The 11,332-nt window shown below is 41.2% G+C and overlaps 1 long non-coding RNA gene across 1 annotated transcript; it reads left to right on the top strand.

Moving 5' to 3' along the window:
• The first annotated feature begins 749 nt into the window (after nucleotides 1–749).
• Nucleotides 750–11,083, top strand: LOC139078855 (uncharacterized). Its single transcript, XR_011531998.1, has 5 exons — nucleotides 750–884; nucleotides 1,366–1,425; nucleotides 7,915–7,989; nucleotides 9,924–10,049; nucleotides 10,809–11,083. It is a non-coding gene; the product is annotated as an uncharacterized lncRNA (long non-coding RNA).
• The last annotated feature ends 249 nt before the right edge of the window (nucleotides 11,084–11,332 follow it).

Here is an 11,332-nt window from a genome sequence, read left to right as displayed (position 1 = left end):
AATAGGAACAGAGCCTGGGATCTATTCTCTGTGGCTGGATGTCCAGAGGTCAAACGAGTCTGCTTTAAAAATATCCCTGCATTACCCTTCAGGTGTCCATCACTAGCTGTGAGACTTATGGAGCTTCAGGTCCTTACAAAATAAAGGGGGCATACAGTGAGCAATGTTTGTCACATATCTCTGAATGCAGAGCCCTGGCACTAATTTCCCAGGACCAGGCTCCTTCTCATCTGCTGTACCCATTTGCCTTTGTGATTTGGGCCACACGTTGGGCCCACATGGTATTTGCACTACTCCAAGAGACCAGGAAAGCCTCCAGAGCAGGCTCAGACTCCAAGCTTCTTCACATACCATTCAGCATCCCTCAGGGAGCAGGGCGCACCACCTTCACTAGGAGGTTCTTGCTGATCGCTTTGGGAGTTTGAGCCTCAGTGACCACACTCTGCCCTGGCCTGATCCCTGGGGCACAACCATGTAGCAACCTGGAGGCAAATGCATGACCCCAAAGAGAATAATTATGTCGTCGCCAATAAATAAACAATCATTGGAACAATTAGTGCTCACGCCTCTGGAGTTTGCTTCTCACCTCAGGACAGCCTTGCTCTCTGACCTTGTCAATACACTGATATGTTCTAAATAAGTGGTTTTACTGGGGGTGAGATGCAAGCTATCTAGAAACTGAGCGTGACTAGAATACACCATCCCTGGCCTTCCAGGAAGTGATTTGCATTGTGATGCAAAATGATGCTAGAATCCCAAACCTCACCAAGGTTCTCAGCAGCAAAAGGAAACATCGACCCAGTAATAGGCTAAGTAATGTTCCTACTGGTGATGCTGAGCAAGGAAAAGGAATAAGAAAGAGAAAGAGATAAAAGAAGAAAAAGGCAAGCCATTATCTGGGAACCTGAGATGATTGGGGGTAGGACATCAGAGTAGGAAAAGAAAGAAGTGGCAAGAGACAGAAGGAGGGTACGTGACAGGGTGCGGTAGAGGGCCATTCACTGCATTAGATGATCTCTCTCTGCGGCACCTTTTGTCCTCTTAATTAACTCAGTACAAATAGATTGCATACCAATTATAGGCAGGGCTCTCCAGAAATCCTCAGGAAGGAGATATGGAGATAAATAAGATATATGGTTTCTGCTCTCAACTTGCATACAGTTCAGTTAGGGCTAAATTATAGACACAAATACCAAAACCACATGTTGGACATTACTAAGTTTACCACAGAGGTATACATTAGTTTCAAAGAAGAAGAGATTCTTGGCTGGGGGTGGAAAATTTCATGGAGGAGCTGGAATTTGAGCATCCTCTAAGCTAAACGAATGCCCTCTTTCCTGGCACTAATGAATTTTCCCTTTCCAGGGATTCAAGATAAGAAGGTACAATCTTTTATCTCAGAGGCAATTGGGTACAAAATGACAGGTGAGTTAATGATGAAATGTAAAAGTGCTTCCGGACATTTCTAGGTGTAAATTTTGTCCACATCATACGCTCCCAATCATGCACCTCCTTCATTCCCACATTGTCTTCTACATCTATTTCTGGCCCCCTCCTCAATGCTACTAAGCGCTTTGAGCATCTCTTGTCCCTGTAAGAACCATGGTTGATGTCCATGGCTGCAACAAAGTCTCCTGGGAGCCTGTTAAAGTACAGATGAATAGGCCCTCACTCCAACTAACTGACGTGGGACCACAGTGGGTCCATCTGAATTTCTATATTTATAACAGGATCCTGAATGAATCTAACAGGAAGTCGTATGTGTTGATCACAGGATCAGTGCCCCTGTTGTAAGGTTCTTCCACCCGTTACATTGAGGACACTAAAATGTCCTGATTATAACGTAAAAATATGGTGACATCTCTCTTGTGAAAGCCAACAGGGAGGGTTCCACTTGTTAATATTTTTCCATTTTTCAGAAGTTTCAGACTTTCTTGGAAGACGAGTTTGGGCAGGGGGCAGGACAGGACCAGGAGTTAGACCTCAGGATTTCTTTATCCAGCTTGGCTGCAAAGCCACCTAGGACCTGGGTTGAATCTCAGAGCACCAGGTCATCCACTTAGTCCATACTGGCCTCGTAAACTTTGAGCTGATGAGTCCCAGGTGAGAGGTTCTTGAGAGTAAGAAAGCAAAACCCTTCTTTCCCTCTGGAAGGAATTCTTCCTCTCCAGGAAGTTATTTCTTCCCAAGAAACACAAATTAACTAACTGCCACTACTGACCTCCAGACCAACACAAACCCATTTCCCCTTGAAATTAACCTTCCATTCAGAATCTAAACAATGTCTAATTAGCTCCAAGCACTGGTGAGCTAACTGGAAGAGAAGTCTGTAGGAAATTAAAACAAGGGGATAGCTTTACTGGTGAAAAAAAAGAAGAAGAAATAGCAAAACACCATCCTCCAATTATCCTTCTTCAAACCTCTGCCCCGGTTCCTTATCCTGCATCTTCATCTGTCTTCCTTTCTACAAACCTTGTAAAGGAGTCTGCTTTTCAGACAAATATTTTTCCCATCTCATTTGACACTGAGAAGGCAGGAAAAATATTGCCCATCACGATAAATATCAGTATAATATTCCAATTTTCCAGCATTTGACAGCAATCAAGGGAAGAGTAATGTGTTCCCTCTGTGACTAAATCATTTAGAGACCAAGGTATTCTGTCTCATTCTCATTAGGAAAAAAAATATTCCAATAATCTCATTATCCCAGTGTGAATAACAGTAAAAAAGCACCAAGACTAATGACTTCTTCCGCGCTTGCCTCCACAGATACGGGCCCGGCTGTGCTTCTGTGGGGCACGACTTGGTAATGGGGTCTTCTTTAACAGTGATCTGATCTGGCAGCAACTGCTGCTCTGAAAGTCCTGCCTAACAGAGCAAAGTCTTGCTTTGTCTGCGACAACATTTACACACACACCCCTGGACCCCAAAGACTCTTTTTACGTACTTCTTAAAAAACTAACTCCAGTGGAAAAAGAATGTGTCATGGCATGTTAAACTTTATGGAAATCCTTCTGGAGAATAACATAATTTCATGGTGCATTACTCTGAAATGACCTAGTACTTGAACAATTAATTTTTAAGATGTAGCATTGACTTCCCCTTGCTGTATTTAACCCGGATCTGAAATTGTCAACAATGCCAAGGGTTGCACAATGAGTTCGGAGAAGAGCAGCAGCCTGAAAATTATTCCATCTCCTGTGTTTTCTTTTATCAGACATAATGCTCCCCTCTTTGGTTCAAAATGAAAGGAGAAAGGAGCAGTTACTCTAATTAGGAACACCTCATAAGCAACACAGCCTGGCAGGAAAACAGCACAGTCTAGCAGACATAAACTCTACTTCTTATCTTTGCCACTAGTTTACTATGTAAACTTGGACAAACTTCTTTTCCTCTCTGGGCCTAAAGTGGGGAAAAGAGCGATCTTGTTTGTTAGGCATCTAAAAGGAATTCCTTGGTGGTAAGTGAATAGATTTATTATATATCCTCAGACCTCCTTGGAACAAAAGCTCAGAATTTCTCCTAACTTTTTTGCTGTCCTTTCTAAGCCCTACTTTTTGTTCTACTACTTGCTTTCCCCATCTCCTTCTCTACACCCACTCCTCCTCTACATGCCCACAGATAAGCAGAGAACTGGTATGCAAGAGCATCTTCTTAAGACTCACATGAGATCATTTAAATTCATGGGAAAAAGCTATAGTATGGTAGAGTTGGAAAGAATCTTATAAAACATCCAAGTGAGTTCCTTCACTCTGGGGAAGAAAAAGACCAGAGAAGAGAGATTTTTCCCAAGGTCACACGGGTGTTTATTGGTAGAACCACTAATTGCCGGTCCAACACTCTGCCCTCTAGACCAAACTCATGCCACAATTATTGTTTTCTATTAAAAACAAGCCCGGAGTTCACAAAGGCAACATTGGACTTACATACGCAAGCATGAGAATAAAAGGATTTTAGAGTTCAAAAAAAGCCTTACAAATCACTAAGGCTGACCTGCTAGGTGGGTAACCAGACATCTGGGTTTGCCTAGGGTTGAGGTGGTGTTTGAGATGTGGAACTTAAAACCAGGAGGGTCCCAGGCAAACTGGGATGGGCTGGTAACCCTAACTCATCTCCAAATGATGCTTAAATTTATTCTCCAATCCTCAGCATCCTAACATGAATCTCTTCAGCACTAGAGCGTTTACGACATTCTCATTTAGTAAATTGCATTGCTGGAACTCCAACCTGTAACTATGGAGCTGCATTCTTCCCTTTGGGGTCCCACCAAACAAGAACATGGATCTGTTGTTCTGTGTGTGCCCACAGCCATTCTGCTATGGATCCTCTCTCTCGGAATCTGAGAAGACAATAGAATTAGAAGCTATATGGACACAGCAAAGCATTCTAAACATGTTCTTTCTCTCTGCTGGGCTTTGTTTGATGAAAACAACCTCTTATTTCTTCATGGCTACCTATAGAAAGCATTATTAAGTGACTGTAGAACAAGGTTTTTGCTTTGTTTTGCTTTTTACTTATCTGAGATTCCAATGTCCCCGATTTCATTCTGAGGCAGTATTCCTTTTAGGGACTGGCCTCAGGATGATCAGATAGCATAGGGAGACAAATTTCTGAGGCAAGAGAACAACCAGAATCTGTGCCTTTTTGTAAACTCTTCTGGGACCCAGATGACTTTTCTAGCCACGTATATCTGATAGGGCCAGAACTGCTCCCAGATGAGAAGGATTTTCTTAGTACTCTGCTCGCATGGGTGGCTGCTGCAACCTCACCACTAATTCCTTTGGAAACTGACTTGACCCACCATTAGTTCTGTTCAAGGCATTGGTACCTTCTTTCCATAGCACAACGGCCATTTGGGTAATTTTCCAGGGCACCAAGGCAGATAGCTGAGTCCACAGGAAAAAAAAAAAAGAATTGCAAGAAAATAAAATTTGGGGGTAGGTTTTCTCTCCTCCCAATCTTCAACATTTCCCGCCATCCTTTTCACTATTGCAGGGACCAACGTCTTTCAGTTGCCCTTCAGCTACCCAAAGCATCCCCACTCTCTGCCTAGGCCCTTTCTTTCTCCTAAATACCACACGTTCCAATTAACCACCACCACCCAAAAAAAATAATCATAAAGGAACAAAAAAAAAGATCTCTCAAATTGTGGTTCTGAGATGAGTTCAAAAGAAAGCAATTTAATTATCTGATTAAAGAAATGTATGCTAAGGTGAGAATATGAGGTTTAACTTTCACAAGGATTTTTGTCTTAAAAGAGGAGCTCATTAACCATAATGCAAGTCTCTAATGGATTTTCAAAATGTTTGGAAAGAAGAGGGTCCTTTCCCAACCCTTGCCTACTCTCACCAGCTGCTCCTCTTTTTGTCTTCCCAATTGAAAGCTTCCCATTTATATATTAAACTCGGAGAGAAGCTGGCAGCTCATTTGGCTGCTTCTTAAAAAATAAAAATCATTGTTATGTACAGCAGTTACTTTGTAGAATAACCTTCAGTTTGGATCTGTTTGACGTTTCCTCATAATTATACTTAGGTTATGTATTTTTTACAGGAATGCCACAAAAGTGATGCTATATTCTTATCAATGAAACATCAGGAAGAATATAATGTCTATTTGTCCTATTACTGGTAATGTTAACTTGTATCTCTTGATTAAAATGGAATCTGCCAGGTGACTCCACTGTAGAATTAATTACTAAGTAATTTGTCCTTATTAATTAATAGGTAATTTGTGGGAAGATGCTTTGACTGTAGATAAATCTCTGGTTTCTATTCAAACTTTTACCCACTAGTTTTAATATCTGTTGATGATTCTTGCCTGAATCGTTTAATATTAAGACAGTACTGAAAAGGTGATTTTTCTAATGTCTATACCACTTCTACATTTACAAGTTGGCATCCTACCATCAGATAGAGCTTTCTTTTTTCTTCCATTCATTTATTCATTTATATTAGTATGGAAACATGGATTCCCATTTTATTCAATGGATCATAACCTGTTACTATCATTATTGATTTTGATGTTCTAAATGCCAGATTTGGCTGGTAGGAATTCACACAAGTAGGCTCTTACATGCTTCTGTCATATCTTCCAACATTCTTCGAATGCTTTCGTACATTCTGATGCCTGAAGATGTTGCAGACTCACCTTGTGCTTTCCCTGACCCAGTCTAAGAATCAATGATTTCTTCAAGAAGTTTTTGTTTCTTTCATTGGATAATATTTAGAAAGCAAAATCTAGGTGTGTTCATTGCTCCTGCCATGTCGTTGATTCTAGGTCCTCTCAATGGGCAAAGCCAGGAAATATATTTATGCATATACACATGAACTTCTATATTTATTTCTATTTCTGTATCCATATGTATGTCGATAGGTAGGTAGGTAAATAGATAAATGATAGATAAAAAGATGATAGATAGAGGGTCAGCCCAGGGGTGCAGTGGTGAAGTTCACACGTTCTGCTTTGGCGGCCTGGGGTTCACTAGTTCAGATCCCAGGTGCGGACCTACTCACTGCTTGTCAAGCCATGCTGTGGCAGGCGTCCCACATATAAAGTAGAGGAAGATGGGCAGGGATATTAGCTCAGGGCAAGTCTCCTCAGCAAAAGAAGAGGAGGATTGGCAGCAGATGTTAGCTCAGGGCTAATCTTCAAAAAAAAAAAAAAGATAATAGATACATAGATGATAGATAGAAAGCCATGAGTTTACACCAATACCTCCAATTCTAACCCAATACCAGAAGGTGTATTATGGCCTCCTCTCTTTTCATATTTGTAACTCCATTCTTTAACAGTAAGAAACTCTCGCTATTCTCAAAATATTTGCTTATTTGCTCAATCTCCCTGTATTTAACCAATATTGGCTCCTCTCCTTGGTCTTATTCATACCTATCCTGACCACACAAATTGCCACATTAGCTTTGGCCCTGCTAGACCATACCACCTTCATTGAATTCTTGGTCCTGGTCCCATGGACACACCAGACAACTGGTCAATTCTTCACACTCAGCCTACATTGCCAAAATTTTTGTGTTGATAGTCAATAATCCATTAGGGAAATCTAAAGAAAACATAAAGATCTTTTATATTTACCCACGGTTTTACCTTTTGTGGTGCTCTTCATTTCTCCATGAAAACCCAGGCTTCCATCTCTTATCAGAAGACATCCTTTATCATTTTTTAGGTCAGGTCTGTGAAGAGGAATTATCTCCTGTCTTATCTGTCTGAAAAAAAGGAAGAATAATCTTACTGGACATAGAATATAGAATTTGAGGTTGACGATTGCTGCCTGTCATGCCAGTCCATATGCAGGCATGAAATGGTCATTAAGAATCAGGCTGGTTTCTCATTACCCCTTTTAGGGTGGGTTCACTTTCTATTCTGCTGTGTCTCCCACAATTAAAGTGAATGTGAGACACTTTTCTTTTAGAAAGGGTTCATCTCTTTCTGGATTTAGTTCATTTAGGATTCCTTGAATCCTCAGATCTTTGATGGATTTTTCAAAAAACAGTATGATTTTATAGTTTATCAATTGTCCTCATTGTTAGGATGAAATCAATTGTCTCCTGCACCAGCCCTATTTTTAATACTTTTCTTTCCCTTGGTTTCTACAACTCTAATCTTATTGACTTCTTCTCTAATTTTCGTTCTCTCTTTGTGTAAATCCTCTTCATATCAAGCCTTGAAAAAGCACACCTTGTGGGATCTATTCAAAATGCAAACTTATTTTTGTATTTCACCATCCGTTTATACTTTTCCATTGGAAGATGTCTTTCCCAAGTCCCTGGATAAAAAATTGGGGTAGTTACTCTAGGAAAATAAATAAAACCAAAGATGATTTATGTCATAGAGTCTCAATTTAGAAATCAGAAATTCCTAGTTAAATGTGTTAATTGGCATTTCAATCTTCTTTCAAAGGTATAACAGCCCTTTCCTCTCCTCACACCCCAAACGGCACAATTGAAAGCAGACTGACTACCTTGAAGAAAGGAGGTGAGGTTCATCTTTTCTTTATTACTTGCTCCTCGTTGCTGTTTTTAAATTTTCCATGGTTCAATTGAGGATGGGATGGAGGAAGGAGGGAAGAGGAATGAGAAAGCTCTGGCTTGACTGGAACTGTCTCTAGGAGGGTCTGTTATATCCAGGCTTGGCAGGAATGGGAAGCTGACTCTTCCTTTCATGAGCAAATGAGTGGGTGTTTTGGAGGCTCTCCTACTAAAACCCCCAAACAGAACTCTGTCTGACATAAGCTCTCTTTGTCAAGGAAACGTTTTAAATAACACCAAACGAACATCTTACCCTAAGGTTCACATCCTTTCTCCAAGATCATGCACCCTGGATGCACCATCAGAAGGAAATGCAATTCTCTCTCACTATGCTGCTACCACAGGCCAGTTCATCTGGCTTTTCCCTCACGTTATGATTCCTAAGGCATGTGCTGGATGCCAGGCAATTGTCCTCTCCACTTTAAATACGAAGTTTACATTCCAAGCTCTCCAAGTGATCTCCTTTGAGGTTCTTCCCCACAGACTTGAGTGAGAAATGGTAAGAATCCCAGAATAGACTTTTCCCAAAGAAGTCCTCATCATAAATTCTTCTATCAATTTCTACAGATCCTTTCACATTTTCTTCGTTGACATGAGAGTTAGCAAAACCTTCTCAGACACCTAATTTTAAATTTCTGCCTGGTGATCTGACACCCCGCTTTGTAATTTGTACATCTATTTTTTTCTTATTGTCTCAGTGAAAGCTTCCAATTTAACATCCTGTTTCATCTTCCTTTCTCCATCCATTAAATATTGATATTCCACAGATTTCTGTCCTTGAGCCAATTATTGCTTCATTCAACACACTTGCCTTCTCTGAGCGGTTTTTCCACTCTTGTGGCAACAATTATGTACATGCAAATTAGTTCCAAATCCTTACGTCGAGTTCCATTCCCTCACCTGAGCCTCTGACTGTTAATTCCAGCTACTTATTGAATAATAACAGTGTAGAGGCTTCATGGGAACTTTAAATGTAATAAGTCCCAAAACAAACTTAACATTTTCTCCATGCTGTTTCTAACTTGCACATACATGCCTTCAGTTCTGCTCTTCTATCTACCTGGAATGACCTTCCCTTCCTCCCCACATTTCATTTCTGTCTATGTATTGAGAAACCTACTAACCTTCTAGCCTAGACATCAACTTCTCATTCCAACACCCAGAAAATTTGATTGCTTCTCTTCTGGATCCCACAGATTTTCCTTTCCTCCACTAATGGCATTGCTTTCTATATATTCACACGTGTGCCTGTCTCTGTCCTTGTACCTTGGGAGTTCCTCCAAGGCAAGGACCATGTCACACTCATCTCTGCATTCCCTAGTGCCCAGGGCAGTCCCAGTGCACAGTCGGGTCTCACCAAATGTTTGTTTTATGTTAATTTTGCTTTATAGATGTCATATCAATTGATTTTTACAATATATCATCAGAACAAAATTATTACTATCTCCAAATTCCGGACAACAAAATTACAGTTCAAATAATGTTGTCACTAGAAACAAGGTCTCGCTGGAGGACAGTGGAGTCAGCACTTTAAAACTATATATTTTACTCATAGCTGAGTACTCCTCTTTTCTGGGGTGTTTGTTTTCATTCCAACCTTAGAGTGTCTGGCCTTTCAAGCATCTCTAAAGATCTTTCAATCTCTAAGCACGTACCACACATTTTTAGATAAAAGATTTATGAGGACACTGCCTCTATTCTTCTGCCTCCTCCAATTCCTTCCAAACAACAGGCCTAAAATACATGAGCCAATTCCTTTGGCTAATTGATATTTCATAGGCTTTCTACTTTGTTTCGTCATGTCATGATAGCCATACAAGTTGTTTATAATACTGGTACAAGGCCACCTCTATGCTTCTCTGCCCTTTTTGTTTACACAAGCAAGTCATCTACAACTTGGCCTGCAGTTAAAAGGGCGCCACAGAGCCATGTGTCTCTCCAGGAGCCAGGCGTTGTGCTGAGAGATGCTTCAGGCTGTTTTCTCCAGCCCTGGCCTGTGACTCATAGGTGGGTATTGTAAAGAAACACTGAACTTTGTCTTATTAAACGTTTTTGATTCTGACAAAGATTTTCCTCAGCTTTGCCAGTTAATATAGTTGGCATATGTCTTAGCAGAAACTGGGATGGAGCTTGCATTCATGTAATTCATTCTGGGAAATGATTTCAGGAAAGAGTAGTCAGGGAGAAGGGCAGGTAAAATTGATGAGGGTGAAAAGCCAGTATAAGGGTGTAGTATTGAGCTGGTCACTCCTGTGGACAATGGTGATGAGGATTTTTAGGCTGGTTAATTTTAAAACAGTTTATGATGAGGATTTTTAGGCTGGTTAATTTTAAAACTGCAGATGAGAATCAGGCTCTGAGGAGTGGAATTTGCTTGCCCCTTTGTTGGGAAACATTTACATTTCTAAGGGAAACCTCTGTCTGTAAAGATGCCTCCCTCTCTGTGCCAGGAAGAAGGGGGATGGCCTTATCTCTAGAAACTCTTAATCAATGCCAGAGGCAAGAACTTAAGTTGTTTACTGCCTGGCAACCTCATGTAACTGAACCCCCCCCAATCCTCCTTTGTCTTTAGTTGAAGATAATATTTAAGTGGTGACTTCTGCCATTTACTCAATCGGGTTTGATTCTTATCTAAAAGTTGTGGGACCGCCAAATGGCCGGACCCACGGCCGGACCCTACGGGCACTGATACCATTTTAACTTTTTTACATATTCTTTCCTTTGTCTTGTAAAGAGATAACTCACATACCTATGCCTTAAATTTAGCTCTAACCCTCAACTTGGAGCAGCAGAAGTGGCAGCAGCAACATGCCGGCAGCAGTTCTGCCTGCCCATGGGTCCTGTCACCATGCCAGCGGCGGCAGCAGCAGCTCCCCATGCCAGCAGCATCTCTGACTGCCCATGGGTCCTGTCCCCACACAGCAGCTCTGACTGCCCATGGGTCCTGTCCCCATGGCAGCAGCAGAAGCTCTGACTGTCCATGGGTCCTGTCCCCATGTTATTCTATACTATTCTCTAAATAAAAGAGCACTACTGCCAGATCTTAAGAGTCTAAGAAATCTTTCTTTCAACTCCTCGGCTCACCGACCCCGCATCAATGGGACATCAATTTCACTGGGACACACTGAGGAGCTGGTACAAAATACACTTCAGAAATGTCCACCTCAAAGAAGGAAGTGGAGAAGATTTACCACAAGCTCCCGTTTCCCATTGATCAAAGATTGTTCCATGGAATATTAACTCCCACTCACTTCTAAGTTGTGTATGTAGATGCCAATTACTTCCTGCAC

Source organism: Equus przewalskii, chromosome 23, assembly GCF_037783145.1.
Source record: "Equus przewalskii isolate Varuska chromosome 23, EquPr2, whole genome shotgun sequence".
Taxonomy (NCBI): Eukaryota; Metazoa; Chordata; class Mammalia; order Perissodactyla; family Equidae; genus Equus; species Equus przewalskii.
The sequence above is the reverse complement of the archived record's forward strand: the minus strand, read 5'-3'. Positions and strand labels throughout refer to the sequence as shown.